Source organism: Manis javanica, chromosome 2 (genome assembly GCF_040802235.1).
Source record: "Manis javanica isolate MJ-LG chromosome 2, MJ_LKY, whole genome shotgun sequence".
In the NCBI taxonomy this organism is placed as follows: Eukaryota; Metazoa; Chordata; class Mammalia; order Pholidota; family Manidae; genus Manis; species Manis javanica.
The window spans coordinates 204304723-204328843 of NC_133157.1; the positions used below are offsets into that span (position 1 = coordinate 204304723).

The 24121-nt window shown below is 38.5% G+C and overlaps 1 long non-coding RNA gene across 1 annotated transcript; it reads left to right on the forward strand.

Moving 5' to 3' along the window:
• The first annotated feature begins 5786 nt into the window (after positions 1 to 5786).
• Positions 5787 to 23757, forward strand: LOC140848005 (uncharacterized). Its single transcript, XR_012128433.1, has 3 exons — positions 5787 to 5978; positions 7085 to 7185; positions 22272 to 23757. It is a non-coding gene; the product is annotated as an uncharacterized lncRNA (long non-coding RNA).
• The last annotated feature ends 364 nt before the right edge of the window (positions 23758 to 24121 follow it).

The window sequence follows — 24121 nt, forward strand, 5'->3', positions numbered from 1 at the left end:
AAAGTAAAGAAGTGCCAACCCAGAAGAGAATCCTTTATCGAAGCAAAAGTTTTGTGGAATGAATGCAAAAATAATAGAGAGAGAGAAAGAGAGAGAGAGAGAGAGAGAGAGAGAGAGAGAGAGACTTAGATGATGGAAAGCTAAGAGAATCTGACCTCCATTAAGGGAAATGTAAAATGTAAACAAAAGAAAGCTAAAGGCTATATTAATACCAGACAAAATATTCAGAGCTTCGGAGTTAGGAAAATTACAAGGAGTAAAGAGGGACATTACATAATGTTATGATTTCATTCATCAAATTCTGAATGTATACTCACCTGACAAAAGAGCTTCAAATTACACGAAGGAAAAATGGATACAACTGAGAAGGGAAAAGCTGTAACTAGAACACCACCACCACAGACCAACACTACCAACCAACAGGTCCTAGTGACATTCCAGTATGCAGCCTGGCCACAGAATGAACATTCTTCCCAAGTGTGCATTATGACATACACTGTGACATCATATGCTGGGTCATAAAACTAATCTTTACAAGTAAAAAAATTTTAATTCATACAAAATGTTTTCTGATAAGAGGGTAATAAACTTAATATCAGTAACAAAACAGTTTAAAAAAAAACAGGGCCTCAAGCCTGGAAATTAAATATACCTCGAGGTAACCCATGGGTCAATAAAGGCATTTCAAGGGCAAAGAGAAAATAATATGAATTGTGTGGAAATAGAAATATAACATGAAATTTATAGGATTCTTACACAGAAATTAAGGCACTTGATCATAGTAGAAAGAAAACTCCAATGAATAATCTAAGCTCCCATCTTAAAAATCTAGAAAGAGAAAAGCAAATAAAACCAAAGCTAAATATAGAAGGAAATACTAAAGAACAGAATGGAAATCAATGAAACTAGACAACAATATCAGTAAAATCAAAAGCTAGTTCTTTGCAGGGAAAAAAAAGTCAATAAAACTGAAAGAACTCTGCCAAGTTACCAAAGAAAACAAGAACAAATTACCCAAAAGAGGGCATATCACTATATTCCTAAAGGCTTAAAAGGATAAGGAAATACAATAAACAGCTCTAAACTCATAAATTTGACAAAATAGCTGAAATAGGCAAATTACTTGGTAGTGATACTTATAAAATACCAAAACTCACTCAAGAATAGAGAGCTGCCTCTTCCAACCAGATGACAAACTGTAGAGGCTCAAGCTCAGACCTCAAGGAGGCACCGGCCTCCACTGCCTCAGCCCCTGCAGCATGGCCCTCAGCGCACTGCTGACAAAAAGAACAAGGCACAGTGACAATACAGGTGTCTGGGGCTGGAGGCCCAGCAGAGGGCCTGGAACCAAGAATACTCTACCTGTCAAGGTTATCATTTAAATTTGAAGGAGGGATTAAACAATTTCCAGATAAGCAAAAGCTGAGAGAATTAACATCCCACAAACTGTCTCTACAGTGTATTCTGGAGGGGCTCCTATAGATGGAAGTGTTCCTAAGGCTAAATAACTGTCACCAGAGATAATAAAAATGTATAGACAAAAAGTACAGAATATGATACCCAATATATAAAGAATGGAGGAGGAAGAAAATGAGAGAGAGAAAAAAGAATGTTTAGCTTGTGTTTGTAATAGCGTACTGAGTTAAATTAGTCTCTTCGATAGTAAGGATATTAACCTTGAAGATTTGGTCACCACAAATCTGAAGCCTGCAATGGCAGAAAGTACATACCCATCCATAATCATCCTAAATGTAAATGGTCTGAATGCACCTATACAAACATTACTCAGATGGAGGAGGAAGAAAAGGAGAGAGAGAAAAAAGAATGGTTAGCTTGTGTTTGTAATAGCGTACTAAGTGAATTAAATTAGTCTCTTAGATAGTAAGGATGTTACCCTTGAACATTTGGTCACCACAAATCTAAAGCCTGCAATGGCAATAAGTACATACCTATCCATAATCATCCTAAATGTAAATGGTCTGAATGCACCTATACAAACATGACTCAGAAATGACAGTATCATATTCAAAATTTCCAGAACAAAATGCAAAATTTACTGTACATGCTTAAATAAGCAACACGCACATACCCACACCAACGGAGAATGTGACAATTCTCAAGGAAAAGAAGGGACAGATGTCTATTTTGAGATGCCTCTTGATGGAATTATCACATAAATACTTTAAAGTAACTATTATAGCCATATTAAATATGGTAATGCTTAACACTCTTAAAAAATTGGAAAGACTAAAGTTCTTAGCCAAAAAAGAAAAACTGTAAAAAAGAATCCACATTGTGAAATTTAGAACTGAAAAATATAATTACCAAAAATTACAAAAGAAATTACATGGGCTCAACCACTGAACAGATGATAGAAGAGTCTGTAAATGTGAAGATAATGAAGATAACAGAGTAGTAGAAATTATCTCCACTGAACAAAAGACAGGAAAAAACATTGGAAAGAATGAATGCATCCTTAGAAACTTGTGGGACAGTGTCAAATTGTCTAAATTTCACATTATAGGTGTTCTATAAAAGAAAAGAAAATCTTATTTTTTAGATAAAAGTATTCTTACTAAGAGTAGAAAAGATCTCAGCTTTGACAAAAATGTAAATTTAGATATTCAATATGCTCAGGAAGCCCCAAACAGAACAAATTCAAAGAGTTTAGGCCTAATAAGGCATAAACTCAAAATGAGTAACAAACAGTTAGGCCTGATAAGCCTAAATGTCATAATGCTAAAAAGAAAAACTAAAATTTGAATGATCACAGAATTTTCATAAAATACAATGGAGGCCACAGAATGTTCAATAGTATCTTTAAAGTGAGGAAAGAAAAGAACTGCCAACCCAGAAAAGAATCCTTTATCTAAGCAAAAGTTTTGTGGAATGAATGCAAAAATAGTAGAGAGGGAGAGAGAGAGACTTAGAAGATGGAAAGCTAAGAGAATCTGACCTTCATTAAGGGAAATGTAAAATATAAACAAAAGAAAGCTAAAGGCCATATTAATACCAGACAAAATATTCAGAGCTTCAGAGCTAGGAAAATTATAAGGAGTAAAGAGGGACATTACATAATGTTATGATTTCATTCATGAAATTCTAAATGTATACTCACCTGACAAAAGAGCTTCAAATTACACGAAGGAAAAATGGATACAACTGAGAAGGGAAAAGCTGTAACTAGAACACCACCACCACAGACCAACACTACCAACCTACAGGTCCTAGTGACATTCCAGTGTGCAGCCTGGCCACAGAATGTACATTCTTCCCAAGTGTGCATTGTGACATATGCTGTGAGATCATATGCTGGGTCATAAAACTAATCTTAACAAGTGAAAAAATTTCAATTCACACAAAATGTTTTCTGATAAGAGTGTAATAAACTTAAAATGAGTAACAAAACAGTTAAAAATATTCCTCAAAAAATTAAAAATAGAACTACCATATGATCCAGCAATCTCACTTCTGGGATTATAGCTGAAGGAAATGAAATACCCATCTTTGAGAGATAGCCATACTCCCATGTTTCTGAAGTATTATTTACATAGTCAAGATATGGAAACTAACTCAGTGTTGATAAATAAAATAATAAAGAAAATGTGGGATGCATAAATACATCAATACAGTGAAATACTATTCAGCCATAAAAAGGAAATGCTGCCATTTGTGACCTCATGGGTGAAACCTGAGGGCTTTGTGCTAAGTGAAACAAGTCAGAGAAAGCCAAATACTGTATGATCTCTCTCAAATGTGGAATCTAAAAAAAATGAATTCATAGAAACAGAGAGTAGATTGATGGTTGTCAGGGGTCAGGGAGGGGAGGGAATGGGTGAAAGTGGTAAAAGGGTACAAACTTCCAGTTATGAGATGAGTAAGTTTTGGGGATCCAATGTATAGAATGCTGCTATACTTAACAATACTGTGTTGCATCTTGAAAGTTGCTAAGGGAAGTTCTCACCACAAATAAACAAAAAGGTAACTCCGTGAGGCGATGGATGTGTTAAGTAACCTTACTGTGGAAATCATTTCACAATATAGACATATATCAAATTGTCATGTTGCACACTTTAAACGTACAGTGTTATATGTCAATTTCATCTCAATTATGCTGGGAAAAATACTTGGCTCAAAACTGTGTAAAATATCATTTAGCCCGCAAATTTAAAAAAGACAAGCAAGCCAAAGACTCACATGCTGGAATTTATTTTTAGGAACTGACTTTGTACGTCCCAATGTAAGTAACTGAATTGGAGATCTAGATTTTTCTATCAGTCTCTGGGAAGTTTGCATATGCTAAGCCTCCCCTCAGTACCCTGATGTAATTTCATGTTCTCATAGGATCAAATCTCTGAGCTTAAGAACTATCCTTCCCTGCTCATATAATGAATGCAACGCTACAAGGCAGGTTTTTCGGCAACTGGCCCCTGGCCCTCCTTCTGCTTCATGGTGTCCTCTTTCAGCTTACACCAGTGCCCAGAGTAGTGACAGGAATAAGGTGGTAGACATTATGTTTTCTACTGGATGGTTCAACACCAAACTAGATACTTTTACATTAGGTTATTGAAAAAAAGGCACCAAAAGGCTATTAGATAGTGATTTTCCACTTCTTTCCAAACTCCCAGTTGTCTACAAATTTGCAGAAGAAACAAATGAAAAGAAACCAAAACAACATAATCCAAAAAACACTAAAAATGGGACTTGTATAATGAGGAAATTTGAGTTTATTTGAATCTATAAGAGTTCCAGAATTCTCTACACTTTATTTTCTCTGTAAATGTAGTCAAACTAGAGAACATTTTTGGGTAGGTACCTGGATTTTGCTCCCCACAAATGTCCCTTATATTTTGGAAATTAGCTTTAGCCACCATAGGCTTAACCCAGGGGCAGGGACAAAGTCTAAGGGGCAAGCAGATCTGGTTCTGAGCAGTCATGGGAAGTACAGCCTAAGCCTCCATCATCCAGGAGAGAATCAGATTATGTACACATTTTAGCAGGCCAAATCTAGAGGAGCTCACTTTATACCTGCACATTACAAGGTCAAGAATTCTTTGAGGACATGAACTGAGTCTCCCTTGATTGTCATTATATCCCCAGTGCCTTTTACAGTGCCTGGCATGTGGGAGTGTCAATTTGTTGCATAAATAATGGAATTTTTAAGTTTCTCTTCTCTAGTTTTAGTAAAAAATTCACTCCGTGTTATTACATTCTGCATTTGGATTGCCATGTCTCTTACTTTATTTCATACCTCACTTGGTTGTGATCATTCCCAGAAGCCAAATAGTTTCCACAATGTGCTGGATAGCTCTCAGCTCCTGTTACTCAATTGTGAACCATGGAAGGAAGGGTTGGAATGATGGAATCTCATGTGGCACTATCATTTGTGCTTTCTTTTAGATATTAAGTTTGTTTTATCAAATACAGAATTTATATTATTTCATTTCTAGTGTCTGAATTTTTATGACCTATTTGGGGCATTATTAGTTCATCAAGTCTTCATTTTCTCTTTATTATTTTGATTTGAGAATGTTTGTTATGTTTCTGTGTGTCATGTTGTTTTATATTAGGGCCAGTTATTTTTCCAAAGGAATTAACCTCCATTTTTGTAGCACAAGTCATTGGAAAATTAGGAATTGAAAATGATCATCAAAACAGTTTACTCAGCTCCGCGCTGCTCGCCTACACGCACTCACACACGCTCGTCCTCTGTCCTCGCGCCGCTTTTCTTACACTTCTCTCCTCCCCGGCCTGAGGAGCGGCTCTCGGCGCGGTGCATTGTGGGAACCCAGGTGGAGTGCGCCGTCGCCGTCTCCGTCGCCCGGGGGAAGCGAGAGGAGGCCGTGACCGCGGAGAAAGCTCCGCAGTCGTCACGGTAGAGGAGTCGACTGCCCCGTAGTTGTCGCCGCCGGAGAGGCCTGCCCACGCGTTCACCCGTCCCCCGCCCGGTTTGCGATGCAGCCCGCTTCTGCAAAGTGGTATGATCGAAGGGACTATGTCTTCATAGAATTTTGTGTTGAAGACAGTAAGGATGTTAATGGAAATTTTGAAAAATCCAAACTTACATTCAGTTGTCTTGGAGGAAGTGATCATTTTAAACATTTAAATGAAATCGATCTTTCTCAGTGTATTGATCCAAATGATTCTAAGCATAAAAGAACTGACAGATCAATTTTATGTTGTTTACGAAAAGGAGAATCTGGCCAGTCGTGGCCAAGATTAACAAAAGAACGGGCAAAGCTTAATTGGCTTAGTGTGGACTTCAATAACTGGAAAGACTGGGGATTAGGCTACATTATATAAGATTCTATCTTACCAAAGTGGAGAGATACTTTTCTACTGACCTTGAAAAAGGAAACTGCTGTACTGAGAACTGCCTAGGGAGAAAGCCACATGATAAGGAACTGTGGGCAGCCTCTAGTATGTGAGAGCAGCCTCTAGCTAACAAGTTAGCAAAGAGCTGGGAATTTTACTCATACAACCGCATATAAATTAGCTCTATCAATAACCTGAATGAGCTTGGAAGTGAATTTTGCTCCAGATAAGCCTCCAGGTGAAAAATACAGACAATAGACATCTTGACTGTATCCTTGTGATACCTTGAATGCAGGACCCAGCTAAGCCATGTCTAGAATCCTGACCCATGCAAACTGTGAGATAATAAATGTGTGTTGTTTTAAGGCACTCAATTTGTAATTTGTTACAAAATACACCATTCTTGACATAATCTGACCCTTGGGTACCTTTATAAAATAGCTGAAATATTCAAGTATAATATATGTTTGTATATGTCTCTGGAACCCCAATTCCACTATTTTCTTGGGTATACGTCGTGATCCAGTTACACTTACTTTTTACAGTTCTCCTAATCTGCTGTCATATTTCATACATCTGCTGGGATGACTTTTGTTCCCCTTATCTACCTACACAATTCCTCCTTAGCTTTCAATCTTCATACAAATACCTCCTAAGGAAGTCCTCTCTAAGCTTTCCAAGTGGAATTAATCACTCCTTCCTTTCTGCCATCAAGGCACGTTGAAGCGTATACTGTCATTTTACTGACTACATTATTTTATAAATACAGATTTATGAGTGTGCTTCCCTTCTGGAACTTGGGACGATTGACAACACAGACAGTGTTATATTGACCTTTAATGTTCCCACCACCTAGTACAATACATAAAGGTAAGCATCCAAATCTTAAATTATACACATACCTGCAGCCCCCTGAAATGTATCTAATTAACTTCTTTGGTGGTAAAGAGTTTCTTTGTCTAGATATTTGAAACTTTTTATTTAGACACAGCAAAGCTTATATAGTATAAAATCCATAAACCAACAACCCAATTTTTTAAATTAAGAAAAAAGACACCAAATTCTCAATATTATGTATATCATCAGATGTTTGAAATTCCTGTTGGATTCGTTTTATATAATGAATCAGACTATCCTGTGATAGAATCTGGTTGCTGAGAATAATTTAAGCACCATCCCTTAGCTCTTCTGACCCTGGGGTATCGCTTTAATAAATGAGTGGTTTAGTCCATTCAAAGGCACCTGGGCCCATGAAAGAGTTAACCCACTATCTCCAAATGCCTACTTGACAACTAGTGCATTGTTCATATACTAGATTGTTCTATTATGGAACAAAGACTTCAAAACTAATTTCCTTTTAATGAGACATTTGGATTAAATTAATTTCTAGAATATTCTCTGAGAACAACTCTTTTTTCAAACAAATGTCATGAAAAGGTTTATTTTTAGATTTAAGGTTTATGAGAGCTGTAGTGTATTTGGCTTTCCATGCAAGATTTTTATAGCCCTCTCACATTTCTCAGATGAGAGGGCTATTAATGCTGCCTTCCAAATAGTTTTGAATCTGTAGGGAAGATTTATAAAAAATAATTTTAGCCCTTGGGAAAAAAATCAAGTTAATTTAAATGCCATATTAAACATTTGATATCCCCTGAAATACAGCATGGATAAAAATATACTTTTGAAAAAAGTGCCAAGAAATATTTGGATAACATTATAGAGAATATAATATACACTATTTGCATGTTAGAAAAGAACCTGAGAGAAACCTTCTTGTCACTGATAATTACTTATTACTGTTATTTTCATTTAAATGGTGAAAATACCACTTAATAATTTTCCTTCCCTTTAGGAACAGAATACAAATAGCATAAAACAATATTTACAAGACAGATGTTGAGAATGGACTATGCCAGTAAAGTCTATTCTGCTGAGAGATATGGAAATATTTCTCACATATACAGAAACAATGGGTTTTCTCTTGCGGCTCCCACACAAGCAACATTCCATTTTCAGGCAGTGCATTGCCAAAACATTCAGTTTCATTGACATGAATTTGCATTCCTGTTTTAACAGTAAAAGTATATATTTCTTGCCTACGAAGATTTCACTTATGAATTCATAAATAGGATCCCTAGGTATGTTGTTTCAGTCATTAATGCAAAGGTGAAATCGTTCTTTCATGGCAGGTGGGCCAATTAGCATCTTTAAAAGGAGTCATCATTATAATTAAAAAAATTGGGTTTGCTGATGAATAATGGTTTCATCTCAAAAAGCACTTTGAAAATATTCACTAATTAATATGATCAGAAGACTTAAATAAAAACGTGTTCTCTGTGCTTAGACTTTTAGTTCAACAGAAACACTTTGGGAAACAAAGGGTTATCAATAGGAAAATTACATTTCTCCTTTGCAAGTTGTAACACTAGTTGCAATGCAGTGTTTTTTTACAATTGTTTGTGCCAGAATGAGGACAACCTACATTTTACTATGTGAAATATTTAAAAATAATAAACATACTTCTATCTCTGGAAATACAATAGAATAGATAAACCAAAACTCTCCTAAAAAAAAAACACTTCAAAATGCCAGTTAAGGACTCTTGAGCCAAGATGGCGGCGTGAGTAGAGCAGTGGAAATCTCCTCCCAAAAACACATAGAGCTATGAAAATATAACAAAGAAAAATCTTCCTAAAATAGAGACCACAGGACACAGGACAACATCCAGACCACATCCACACCTGCAAGAACCCAGCGCCTTGTGAAGGGGGTAAGATACAAGCCCCAGCCCGGCGGGACCCGAGCGCCCCTCCCCCCGGCTCCCGGCGGGTGGAGAGAAACCGGAGCAGTTTTTTTTTTTGGCGAGCGCTTTTTGGAAGCCTTAGAGGGACGGGCCCCCGTTGCTGGGGAGGCAGGGTGGCGGGACCGGTGAGGAGGTGCCTGGGAACAGCGCCGGAGGACAAAGAATATCCCGCGTTTCTCCCTGCGAGACCTGGGGGCGGGTGCCTGAGACCGGTGCCTGAGGACGGAGGAGGTCGCGCGTTTTTCCCCTTTTTTTTTTTTCTCTTTTTGGCAAGCGCTTTTTGGAAGCCTTGAAGGGACGGGGACCCCAGTGCTAGGGAGGCACGGTGGCGGGACTGGTGAGCGGGTGGCTGGGACCGGCGCCTGAGGACAAAGAATATCCCCCGTTTTTCCCTGCGGGACCGGTGGGCGGGTGCCTGAGACCGGCACTTGAGGACAGAGGAAATCGCGCGTTTTTCCCCTTTTTTTTTTCTCTCTTTTCTGCGAGTGCTTTTTGGAAGCCTAAAAGGGACAGGGACCCCGGTGCTAGGGAGGCAGGGCGGCGGGACTGGTGAGCGGGTGCCTGGGACCGGCACCTGAGGACAAAGAATATCCCGCATTTTTCCCTGTGGGACCGGTGGGTGGGTGCCTGAGACCAGCACCTGAGGACGGAAGAAATCGCGCGTTTTTCCCCTTTTTTTTCTCTCTTTTTGCCAAGTGCTTTTTGGAAGCCTTGAAGGGACAGGGACCCCGGTGCTAGGGAGGCAGGGCGGCAGGACTGGTGAGCGGGTGCGTGGGACCAGTGCCTGAGGACAAAGAATATTGAGCGTTCCTTCCCTGCGGGACCGGTGGGTGGGTGCTTTTTGGAAGCCTTGAAAGGACAGGGACCCTGGTGCTAGGGAGACAGGGCAGCAGGACCAGTGCGCGGGTGCCTGGGACCGGCACCTGAGGAAAAAAAAAAAAAATCGCGTGTTTTTTCTTTTTTTTTCCTTTCTGTTCCCTCTCTCATTGTTGCTGTTGTTGTTTTGGTTTGGAGAGTGCTTTTTGGAAATCTTAAAGGGGCAGGACAGGTCACTTAGACCAGAAGCAGGGAATCTGGGGATCTCTGGGCACTCTAACCCCCTGGGCAGCAGGGAGCACAGAGGCCCCTTACGGAGATAAATAGTCTCCTGGCTGCTCCCCCTCTAACGGGGCTCCACCATTTTGGAGGAACAGCCCCAGCCAGGCCAAGCCCACAGCAACAGTGGAGATAAACCCCAAAGCAACTGGGCAGGAAGCAGAAGCCCTGTCTGCGCACAGCTGCCCAGCACAAGCCACTAGAGGTCGCTATTCTCCCAGGAAAAGGCTACAAACCAACAAGAAGGGAAGCTCTTCCAGCGGTCACTTGTACCAGCTCTGCAGACTATCTCTATCACCATGAAAAGGCAAAACTACAGGCAGACAAAGATCACAGAGACAACACCTGAGAAGGAGACAGACCTAACTAGTCCCCCTGAAAAAGAATTCAAAATAAAAATCATGAACATGCTGACAGAGATGCAGAAAAAAATGCAAGAGCAATGGGATGAGATGCAGAGAAAAATGCAAGAGCAGTGGGATGAGATGCAGAGAAAAATGCAAGAGCAGTGGGATGAAGTCCGGAAGGAGATCACAGATGTCAGGAAAGAGATCACAGAAGTGAAACAATCCCTGGAAGGATTTATAAGCAGAATGGATAAGATGCAAGAGGCCATTGAAGGAATAGAAGCCAGAGAACAGGAACGTATAGAAGCTGACATAGAGAGAGATAAAAGGATCTCCAGGAATGAAACAACACTAAGAGAAATATGTGACCAATACAAAAGGAAAAACATTCGTATTATAGGGATACCAGAAGAGGAAGAAAGAGGAAAAGGGATAGAAAGGGTCTTTGAAGAAATAATTGCTGAAAACTTCCCCAAACTGGGGGAGGAAATAATCGAACAGACCATGGAATTATACAGAACCCCCAACAGAAAGGATCCAAGGAGGACAACACCAAGACACATAATAATTAAAATGGCAAGGATCAAGGACAAGGAAAGAGTTTTAAAGGCAGCTAGAGAGAAAAAGGTCACCTATAAAGGAAAACCAATCAGGCTAACATCAGACTTCTCAACAGAAACCCTACAGGCCAGAAGAGAATGGCATGATATACTTAATGCAATGAAACAGAAGGGCCTTGAACCAAGGATACTGTATCCAGCACGACTATCATTTAAATATGATGGTGGGATCAAACAATTCCCAGACAAGCAAAAGCTGAGGGAATTTGCTTCCCACAAACCACCTCTACAGGGCATCCTACAGGGACTGCTCTAGATGGGAGCACCCCTAAAAAGAGCACAGAACAAAACACACAACATATGAAGAAGGGAGGAGGAGGAATAAGAAGGGAGAGAAGAAAAGACTCTCCAGACAGTGTATATAACAGCTCAATAAGCGAGCTAAGTTAGGCAGTAAGATACTAAAGAAGCTAACCTTGAACCTTTGGTAACCACGAATCTAAAGCCTGCAATGGCAATAAGTACATATCTTTCAATAGTCACCCTAAATGTAAATGGACTTAATGCACCAATCAAAAGACATAGAGTAATAGAATGGATAAAAAAGCAAGACCCATCTATATGCTGCTTACAAGAAACTCACCTTAAACCCAAAGATAAGCATAGACTAAAAGTCAAGGGATGGAAAAACATATTTCAGGCAAACAACAGTGAGAAGAAAGCAGGGGTTGCAGTACTAATATCAGACAAAATAGACTTCAAAACAAAGAAAGTAACAAGAGATAAAGAAGGCCACTACATAATGATAAAGGGCTTAGTCCAACAAGAGGATATAACCATTCTAAATATATATGCACCCAATACAGGAGCACCAGCATATGTGAAGCAAATACTAACAGAACTAAAGAGGGAAATAGACTGCAATGCATTCATTGTAGGAGACTTCAACACACCACTCACCCCAAAGGATAGATCCACCGGGCAGAAAATAAGTAAAGACACACAGGCACTGAACAACACACTAGAACAGATGGACCTAATAGACATCTATAGAACTTTACATCCAAAAGCAACAGGATATACATTCTTCTCAAGTGCACATGGAACATTCTCTAGAATAGACCACATACTAGCTCACAAAAAGAGCCTCAGTAAATTCCACAATATTGAAATTCTACCAACCAATTTTTCAGACCACAAAGGTATGAAAGTAGAAATAAATTCTACAAAGAAAACAAAAAGGCTCACAAACACATGGAGGCTTAACAACATGCTACTAAATAATCAATGGATCAATGAACAAATCAAAATAGAGATCAAGGAATATATAGAAACAAATGACAACAACAACACTAAGCCCCAACTTCTGTGGGATGCAGCGAAAGCAGTCTTAAGAGGAAAGTATATAGCAATCCAGGCACACTTGAAGAAGGAAGAACAATCCCAAATGAATAGTCTAACATCACAATTATTAAAACTGGAAAAAGAAGAACAAATGAGGCCTAAAGTCAGCAGAAGGAGGGACATAATAAAGATCAGAGAAGAAATAAACAAAATTGAGAAGAATAAAACAATAGCAAAAATCAACGAAACCAAGAGCTGGTTCTTTGAGAAAATAAACAAAATAGATAAGCCTCTAGCCCAACTTATTAAGAGAAAAAGAGAGTCAACACAAATCAACATAATCAGAAATGAGAATGGAAAAATCACGACAGACTCCACAGAAATACAAAGAATTATTAAAGACTACTATGAAAACCTATATGCCAACAAGCTGGAAAACCTAGAAGAAATGGACAACTTCCTAGAAAAATACAACCTCCCAAGACTGACCAAGGAAGAAACACAAAAGTTAAACAAACCAATTACAAGCAAAGAAATTGAAACAGTAATCAAAAAACTACCCAAGAACAAAACCCCGGGGCCGGACGGATTTACCTCGGAATTTTATCAGACACACAGAGAAGACATAATACCCATTCTCCTTAAAGTGTTCCACAAAATAGAAGAAGAGGGAATACTCCCAAACTCATTCTATGAAGCCAACATCACCCTAATACCAAAACCAGGCAAAGACCCCACCAAAAAAGAAAATTACAGACCAATATCCCTGATGAACGTAGATGCAAAAATACTCAATAAAATATTAGCAAACAGAATTCAACAGTATATCAAAAGGATCATACACCATGACCAAGTGGGGTTCATCCCAGGGATGCAAGGATGGTACAACATTCGAAAATCCATCAACATCATCCACCACATCAACAAAAAGAAAGACAAAAACCACATGATCATCTCCATAGATGCTGAAAAAGCATTTGACAAAATTCAACATCCATTCATGATAAAAACTCTCAGCAAAATGGGAATAGAGGGCAAGTACCTCAACATAATAAAGGCCATATATGATAAACCCACAGCCAGCATTATACTGAACAGCGAGAAGCTGAAAGCATTTCCACTGAGATCGGGAACCAGACAGGGATGCCCACTCTCCCCACTGTTATTTAACATAGTACTGGAGGTCCTAGCCATGGCAATCAGACAAAACAAAGAAATACAAGGAATCCAGATTGGTAAAGAAGAAGTTAAACTGTCACTATTTGCAGATGATATGATACTGTACATAAAAAACCCTAAAGACTCCACTCCAAAACTACTAGAACTGATATCGGAATACAGCAAAGTTGCAGGATACAAAATCAACACACAGAAATCTGTAGCTTTCCTATACACTAACAACGAATCAATAGAAAGAGAAATCAGGAAAACAATTCCATTCACCATTGCATCAAAAAGAATAAAATACCTAGGAATAAACCTAACCAAGGAAGTGAAAGACTTATACTCTGAAAACTACAAGTCACTCTTAAGAGAAATTAAAGGGGACACTAATAAATGGAAACTCATCCCATGCTCATGGCTAGGAAGAATTAATATCGTCAAAATGGCCATCCTGCCGAAAGCAATATACAAATTTGATGCAATCCCTCTCAAATTACCAGCAACATTCTTCAATGAATTGGAACAAATAATTCAAAAATTCATATGGAAACACCAAAGACCCCGAATAGCCAAAGCAATCCTGAAAAAGAAGAATAAAGTAGGGGGGATCTCACTCCCCAACTTCAAGCTCTACTACAAAGCCATAGTAATCAAGACAATTTGGTACTGGCACAAGAACAGAGCCACAGACCAGTGGAACAGATTAGAGACCCCAGAAATTAACCCAAACATATATGGTCAATTAATATTTGATAAAGGAGCCATGGACATACAATGGCAAAATGACAGTCTCTTCAACAGATGGTGCTGGCAAAACTGGACAGCTACATGTAGGAGAATGAAACTGGACCATTGTCTAACCCCATATACAAAGGTAAACTCAAAATGGATCAAAGACCTGAATGTAAGTCACGAAACCATTAAACTCTTGGAAAAAAACATAGGCAAAAACCTCTTAGACATAAACATGAGTGATCTCTTCTTGAACATATCTCCCCGGGCAAGGAAAACAACAGCAAAAATGAGCAAGTGGGACTACATTAAGCTGAAAAGCTTCTGTACAGCGAAAGACACCATCAATAGAACAAAAAGGAACCCTACAGTATGGGAGAATATATTTGAAAATGACAGATCTGATAAAGGCTTGACGTCCAGAATATATAAAGAGCTCACACGCCTCAACAAACAAAAAACAAATAACCCAATTAAAAAATGGGCAGAGGAACTGAACAGACAGTTCTCCAAAAAAGAAATACAGATGGCCAAGAGACACATGAAAAGATGCTCCACATCGCTAATTATCAGAGAAATGCAAATTAAAACTACAATGAGGTATCACCTCACACCAGTAAGGATAGCTGCCATCCAAAAGACAAACAACAACAAATGTTGGCGAGGCTGTGGAGAAAGGGGAACCCTCCTACACTGCTGGTGGGAATGTAAATTAGTTCAACCATTGTGGAAAGCAGTATGGAGGTGCATCAAAATGCTCAAAACAGACCTACCATTTGACCCAGGAATTCCACTCCTAGGAATTTACCCTAAGAACGCAGCAATCAAGTTTGAGAAAGACAGATGCACTCCTATGTTTATCGCAGCACTATTTACAATAGCCAAGAATTGGAAGCAACCTAAATGTCCATCTGTAGATGAATGGATAAAGAAGATGTGGTACATATACACAATGGAATACTACTCAGCCATAAGAAGTGGAAAAATCCAACCATTTGCAGCAACATGGATGGAGCTGGAGAGTATTATGCTCAGTGAAATAAGCCAAGCGGAGAAAGAGAAATACCAAATGATTTCACTCATCTGAGGAGTATAGGAACAAAGGAAAAACTGAAGGAACAAAACAGCAGCAGAATTACAGAACCCAAAAATGGACTAACAGGTACCAAAGGGAAAGGAACTGGGGAGGATGGGTGGGCAGGGAGGGATAAGGGGGGGGAAGAAGAAGGGGGGTATTAAGATTAGCATGCATGGGGGGGAGGGAGAAAGGGTAGGGTGGGCTGCACAACACAGAGAGGACAAGTAGTGACTCTACAACATTTTGCTAAGCTGATGGACAGTAACCGTAATGTGGTTGTTAGGGGGGACCTGATATAGGGGAGAGCATAGTAAACATAGTATTCTTCAGGTAAGTGTAGATTAAAAATTTAAAAAAAAAAAAAAAGAAAGAAAGAAAGAAAAGGGGGATTACTCCTTAACAGGATAAAACTATTGGTAAATCAAAGATCAACGCATGCTTTAAATATCCTTAATGTTGATCACTTAAAGGGTGTCAGATGATCAGCTATGGAGGTACTCTTTTCTGATAATATTCCTTTCTCTTAATTAAAAAAAAAAAAAAAAAAGCAGTTACTGTGTGCTGACCTCCAATGAGTTCTGCACAGTGGTATAGAGGGCATGTCAAAGTGTGGGCAAAGGGTCTGTTTGTTTCTACGCAGAAGATCAAGGCCTAGCTTGGATACCCAGAAAATGAACTAAGATACGATATGAGGAGGAGCTTCCGGCATCAGCACTCTCTGGAGGACTCGTGCCGGGGGATGATCATCAAAAAGCCTCCACAGGGATCCGGACGATGCTGCGGTTGTGGCTGCATCCAGCCCACCATCTCCTGGACTTGCCATGAGAAGGAGGAGGGAGATGTCTAGGCTGGCATGTGCATACAGTGAGACAACGAATTTGACTGGATCTGTACTGTTGGAACTCAACCAGGAGTTGGGAGGGGTGCAAGTTGTAGCACCCCAAAATCTCATGACTATAGACTATCTATGGTTAAAAGAACATATGGGATGTGAACAGATCCCAGAAATGGGCTGCTTTAATTTGTCTGATGGTTCAAGTACAGTTGGAAAATATCCATCATATCATAGATAAATTTTCACAAATGCCTAGGGTGCCTAAATGGTTTTCTTGGCTTCACTGGAGATGGCTGGTGATTATAGATTTGCTTTCTTTATGTCACCGTATTCCTATTATGTCAATATGTGTGTGCAAATTAGTTAGTAGTTTAAAACCTATACATACTTAAGGTACTATACAAGAAGATATGTCAAAGAAATAATCAATCCTCCCAAGTTTCCTTCATATGCTACATCTATAGCTTTTCTTCTTCCTTCCTAATTACAAACCTTAAATAGAATTCGTGCCTCATATCGAATTTACCGAGTATCATAATTCCTCCAGGTGGTAAAGATACCTCGAGACAAGTGCTGGGCATAGAAGCCACAGGGCATAAATCTGCAAAGAAGTAAAAAGCTAACCTTTGCAAACAATATGGCTTCTCTCTCACTTACCAACTTTACATTTCCCTGTATGGCCCCGGAAGATGACTGGTTAGCCAGAGACGGGTAAGATTCCTCAAGGGAGGAACAACCTAAGACAGGCACAGTCGCAGGGGGGCCATCAGGTGAGAATTTGGGGATCAACAGAGGTGAGGCTCAGAACCTCACCCCCCCTGCTTTGAGAGAAATCTTCTGCATCCGTGGATGTCTTGCTGCCCTTGTCTAGCCTGGATTAATACTTAGTCCATAGGCACACACCTGATCATCTGATCATCTACATTTGCCTTCTTACAGCACTAAACTATGTTTTCTACCTTTATCTTGCATCTACCTACCACTTCAGCATTTTATTAAAAATAAAAATAATAATAATAATAGGAGAAATGTGGGATCAACATATAAATCAAGTACAAAAATCAAATGAATATTCATATTTGACCTGATGGTTTATAGGTCATATTGCATGATCAAAACCGAAAGTTTCTGTGATGACTGCCCTTGTACTGTTCACCATGTAAGAATTTATTCACTCTGTAAGAATTCGTTCACCATGTAAGAACTTGTTCGTTATGCTTCAGAAGATTGGAGACTGACGAGAATTAGGCTTGAGATGGATTAATGATTGTACATTGAGCATTGACCCCCCTATACTGAATTTTATTGTTGTTAACAACCATTTGATCAATAAATATGAGAGATGCCCTCTCAAAAAAAAAAAAAAAAAAAAAAAAAAAAAAAAAATGCCAGTTAAAATATAGACAACATCCTTTGTTGCCCTTGTCTAGCTTGGATTAATACTTAGTCTATAGGCACAGACCTGATCATCTACATTTTTACAGCACTAAATTATGTTTTCTACCTCTATCTTGCATCTACTTACCACTTCATCATTTTATTAAAAAAACAATAATAATAATAAGGGAGAAGTGTGGGATTCACATATAAATCAAGTATAAAAATCAAACGAATAATCATATCTGACTTGATTGTTTATAGTTCATGATGCGTGATCAAAACTGAAAGTTTCTGTGATATGACTGCCTTTGCACTGTTCACCATGTAAGAACTTATTCACTATGTAAGACCTTGTTCACCATGTAAGAACTTGTTTGTTATGCTTCAGAAGATTGAAGACTGTTGAGATATAGGCTTGGGGTTGACTAATGACTGTGCATTAAGTCCTCTATGCAGAATTTCATTGTTGTTAACAACCATTTGATCAATAAATATGAGAGATGCCCTCTCAAAAAAAAATATAGACAACATCCTTTTGAATGCATAATTCATCAATAAGTAATGGAAGACACAGGGTACCAAGAGACCTATGAACAGGTGAGTTGGTACTGTGGAACTGTGGAAGTCCTAGAATGGATGGTAGACAGTCATACTAGCCTAGGGTGGTGTCGGCCCACATGAGACAAAGGATTATAGATGAGACCACTGTATTAAGTCTGACCTTTCAAGGGCTACCATTTTAGTGAAAGGATAGACTGGACATAAATGGCCCCCTGCCACAGTGAGATAACAAGGAACCTTCTCTATCAGCCTGGACTCTAAGTGGGAACAAAGTTCCTTCTGATAAATTAAACCATTGGCATCTTTTCCCTTGAATAAGTGATCATACTGTTTACTATCTGCATGGTTTCAGAATTCCATGGTGACAAACTAACATAAAAAATGGTTTGGGCATTTTTCAGGAGGCCAAATTTTTCTTCTGAAGGATGTACTCTCAACTATGACATATGGCATTTTTATGGAGAAATCCTTTATGAAGGAAAACTTCCAATGAAAAATTATAAAGCAGTTGAGGAAAATTTTTTTCCATCAAGAGACTCAGCAGACACAACAAATGGCAGGAAGCACAGACAGAATTGTTATACAAAAGTTACAGAATAGTGCTTTTAGAATGATTAAAGAACTACAAAAGGACTTTAGTAAAAGATAAAAGAATAAGAAACTGAAGAAAGAACAGGTAAATTTGAAAAGGAATCAAATAGAACTTCTGGAAATATAAACTGGAGCTATTTATATTAGGAAATCAATGGCTGGATTAAATTTCAGATTAATAGCTTGGAAGAGAGAATTGGGGAAAATAGAAGGTAGATCCAAATAAATTATCAACACAGAAGGTAAACAGATAGATAATATGAAAGAGAGGTTACAAAACTGGGATTAGAAAGAAGCCTAACTTTTATCTAATAGGAGCACAGGAGGAAAGGGTAGGGAGAATAAGGAAAAGAGAATGTTTGAAGAGAAAATGGATGAGAATATTCTAGAGTTGATGAAGAGCATAGATTCTCATACTTAGACATGCAAGAAGAACCTAATAGGAGTTGGGAGGGGCTGGAAACATCACTGTCAAATGGCAGAACACCATAGACAAAGAGAAGATCTTAAATGCGACTAGAGTGAAAATGACGAGTACCTTCAAAACACTCCAAGGTGCAGAAGCAAACCACTGGCATGTCACAGGTAGTGGCCAGTCATGCAGATGTACAGGGCAGGTGGGGGCACTGGTGTGGGCAAGAGGTCTTCAGCATACTGTGTGTTGTTCCTGTTGGGAAGGTGGTAGTATCAGGAAGGCTACAGAAGACAAACCTCCCAGAACAGAGGCAAACAGAAGAAGTCAAGATGCCAGAAGCATGAAATCACAGGCCAGCATCATGGGAGGCAAACTTCTGCAGAAGGGGGTGCGTATTCAGAGGGGCACTGTGGGCAGCACTCACAGTCCCCCTATTGAGAGGACCACGAAAGGTGATCATCAGGCCAGGCTGGAGCTACAAGACTGCCAAGGGACCGTATGTTCCGGTTGTGTGTCTGGGGCAGTGCACCACTGAATGTCCTCATACCCACATGGCTGACTGACAGGTGCATCCACAAACAGCACATCTCCTTTCTACTGCAGTACCTCTCCATGCCCTCTATGGAGAAAGCTTGAATCACACTCAACTTTAAGAAGGAATGCTTAAAGGAATTTCTTCCATGATTGCAGAGCAAATATTGAAGGGAGAATGTGGATCTGAGAAGCAATAAATTAATAGCTGATATAATAAACTTTAGATAAAAGGAAGTTGAATACAGAAGGAAGGGGTATGCTACAAGTTAGGTGAGTCCAGAAAAACAACAGATATTACTGTGGACAAATCTAAATGGCAATAGCTGTTTATAAAACAGTAAGTGTAACAATGATTCACTTGGATAGTTCAAAACAAGTTATAGGTAAAATACTACAAAACTAACACATACAAAGGAGAGGCCTGATGAGTAAGTTTTCAAAATCTTTTTGGTGTTGTGGAAGGAGGGAAGAGATTAACTTTTCCTGCAGTCATATTTTCACTCCTTTCTTTTTTCTCATACTCCAAGTCTGATCTGTTAGCAAATCTGGCCAGCTATGTCTTAAAGCCATATTCAGAAGACATTCATTTTACCACCTCCACTCACACAGTCCTGGTCCAAGCCACAATCATTTTTTGCATATACATTTTAGTTACCTTCCATCAGTTTTCCCTGGCTCTGCCCTTTGCCTACTGAAGTTGGTCTCCCCATTTCCACCCTGCAAAATAATAATGATATCCTAGTGACCTGGTTACAATATATTCATATTTATCACTCCACCTCTCTCCAATGGATTTCCATCTCACTTAGCATAAAAGCCAAAGTCTGAAAAAGAGCTAAGAGTCCCCACATGATCTCTCCCCACCCTCAACTCAGTGTCTTGTGCTACTAAACTCATCATTTCCTATTTTCTCCCTTATTGTTTCACTGTAGCTTCACTCCCCCCTCATATTCATTGATCACAGTAAGCATGCTCCCACTGTAGGACCTTTGTACTTGCTAATTTTCTGACTTCAGATATCCCCATGGCTCATACTCTCCCAATGAGCCTTTCTTATCTATCCAACTTAAATTCCAGCCCCTTCTCTTTATCACACTTGCACTCCTTATCCATTTTCTTCTTTATTTTTCCATTGTACTTATCATTACCTGAAATTGTATATACCTCTTCATTCTTTCTTTCCTTCCCTTTTCTAAATTAGCAAGACATTAATCATCTTACTTCTCCCCCTGAGAAAGTAAGCTTTCTGATGAGAGGGGCTTTTATTTTTATAGTTGTTTTCACTGTATATCAAGGTTCTAAAGTAGTTCCTGGCATGTAGTAGTAGCACTAATACATATCTATTGAGTAAATGAATGTGTGAATGAATGAATGAAGCTGAAATAAAAATGGTGAGAAATACAGAAAAATTTTAAAACACAACTAACAATCTTGATCTAACTGACTTATATCAAACTGTACTTAACAATTACATACATTGATCATTTTCAAAAACCAGTCATGTATCTATCTACATCCAAAGTGCATTTCTTTGAAAACCAAAGTTTAAGTAGTGATGTACTAACTCCTTTCTATAACCACGGTGTAAGTAGAAAACAGTAACAGAAAGGAAATGAAAATTGCCAGATGTGGTTAGAAAGCAAAACAAACAAGTAAAAAAATTAAACTTCCTAATTACCTAGTGACTGAATAGTAGTTATTATGGAATTCAGAAAATATTTAAAACTGAAATATATGAACTTTCTACATATCAAAATTTTAAAATACTACTACAGGGAAATTTGTAGCATTAGGGGGGAAAAAACCCCATCAGGTAAAACACAATAGAAGGAAAGAAAGAATTAATTTAAAAATCAGAAATAAAGTAGAAAACAAAGAAATGAAGTAGGAAACAAAAATCAGAGCAGATCAGTGATCCCCAGATGAAGTCAATGTAGAGTAGTGACAGAGAAACCCATGAACCAACTGATAAAAAAAAAGGGAGAATATACAAATCCACTGATCTGCAGGAGTGGGACAAAGGGTACAGATGGACAACAAAGATTTTTTTAAAAGAAAGCAAAATGGAATACTTTCATGCCAATACATTTTTAAAAGTAGAGAAAATGGACAATTACTAAAACAATAGTCAAATAATTTTACATTAGAAATTTGAATTTTCAAATTTAAAATTAAAATTAAAATACTAAGTAAAATAAAGTAAAATTTAATAAAATAATTAAAATGTCACTGTATATTAGGTTTCTAAAGAAGGAAAACATTTAGTTAACTCCTTCCAATCATCTTTGACAAAATGGTAAAATGATACATTCTTCAGTTTCTTTGTAAAGACTTAGAATTCTAAAGTGTGTTAATCAAAATCCATTTAGTTACCATCGCATAAAGAATTTTTCTAGGTAAAGGAATTTCTTGGCTTATAAAACTAGAACTTCAGAAGTGTTTCTAGTTTCAGGAGGGCTGGATCCAGTTATTCAAATAATGCCATGAGTAAACTGTTTTGTTCTCCTTTCTATCAAGGCACTGCTTTCCTCAGTTTTGAATTCATTCTCATCAAACTACAGTACTGTGGTGGTTAACTGAGTCCCGAGAATTTCTAGACTTGCATCACCTCGTAGCTAGTGATCACAGAGAACAAAGAACTGCTCTTCCCTGTGAATTTCAGCAAAAGTCCTCAGGGTCAACACTAATTGACCTGCTGATGTCATGTGCCCACCCCTCAGCTGATCCCTTTGACCAAAGGAGGGAGTTGTCTGGCCTTGGGCTCCTCACCCAGCCATCAGCAGGGTGGAATTTTTCCTTTCTACATCATCTGAACCAAGAGTTGGAAGAAGGTATGACTTTCCTCAAGAAAGAGATGCTGTGAGAAGCCAAAAAATACGTATCAACTGTGTCCTACAGATGCCATGTTGGTAAAAATGACACAAAGGCTATCAGATAATTATTTTTATGTTTTATCGATACTAGCAATGTCTCTAATATAAAGTGGGAAAAGACAACTTCTCCCATATCTTCTCTTGTCCAACAGTAGCAATTAAACTGGGACATAATAATCTAACTTTTATTTACCTTTATATACATATAGTCCTGATTTGCTGCTATTCTCTCCCAACATTTCCAAGTTCTGGGAGCATGGTGTATCCTTAACATCACCAACTAGTAAGGGATAAGGTGGTACATACTCAGTGACCAGTTGAACTTAAAGTTAGCTGCACTCCTAGGGCTCCTTTTCTCTTTAGGATCTTACTGGCAGAGAAGAAAATGCTGAACCTGGGATCCCTCTGGACCTATATCTAGTCTTTAGAGAAAAAGGAGAGGACACAGGAATGAAAAGAATGGGAGGAACTCGAGGGAGAGCAAGAAAGAATTCTATTGTTTACATGGGTGACAAGCTGCTTTAATCTCAGTCATGTGAAATTAGGTAAAATTCAGTGGGGCAGTGACATCAAAATGTCGTATATAGAGATTATGTCAATTAAGTAATTGATAAACTGAAAGTTGCTATGTAAATGTGAGAAATTCAGCTATATTTTATCTGGAGTTATCTCTTTTTTTTATAGATATAAGCAAAATGTGTTTCACAGAACATTCTGTGACACAGACTGTGAGAAAATATTCCCACAATCATATAAACTTGTGAAAACCAACATTTCTGTACTTGTCTTATAATTTTCATTCACTTATTAAAGTTTAAAAATATAAAAACCACATTTTATTTAGCCCAGTATTGACCTACCTACTTACCTACCTCCTCTGCTTCCTTTTTTTCTGTGATCAAGCCTGCTTAACATCGTGTCTTTACGTATATTCTGGGAAAGACTAGTTTTCTCCCTTTAAGGAGGAACTAAATGCGGAAATTGGTAATTGACTTACAAGTAGGATTTTGTAGTTTTCCCATGCTACTGTTTCTCCTTTCTCTTTGTCCTTTCACTCTCCACCTCCCATTTCCACAGCCCACTGACCTCTCCTAATGATGTTAATCATAAAAATGTTGATTGCCTTCAGACAGTCTCATTCAAAGTTTACAATGAAACAATTGATATGTATCTTCACTTCATGAATGAAGGATGGAGGAGTCAGAAGCTTGCCTGAGGTCATGCGATTAAGGGCAATGTAATGATACTGCATTATTACTGAAAATAAAAAATAGTAGCTGCACTGTAAGGGTGTATAACAGAATGGTGGGCTTGCTGGAGACATGGGGTGAAACTTCTATCTCCTCATCCCTTAAGCCTCCAGTGAGTCATTGTCCTTTATGGAAGTCTGCTCAGTTATTACCCCAAACTGTTACTGGTGGAATGCAATGCATTTTTCTGATTCTTGTCTTCTTGAAGGAAAGAATTCAATCAAGAGACAGACTTAGGACACTT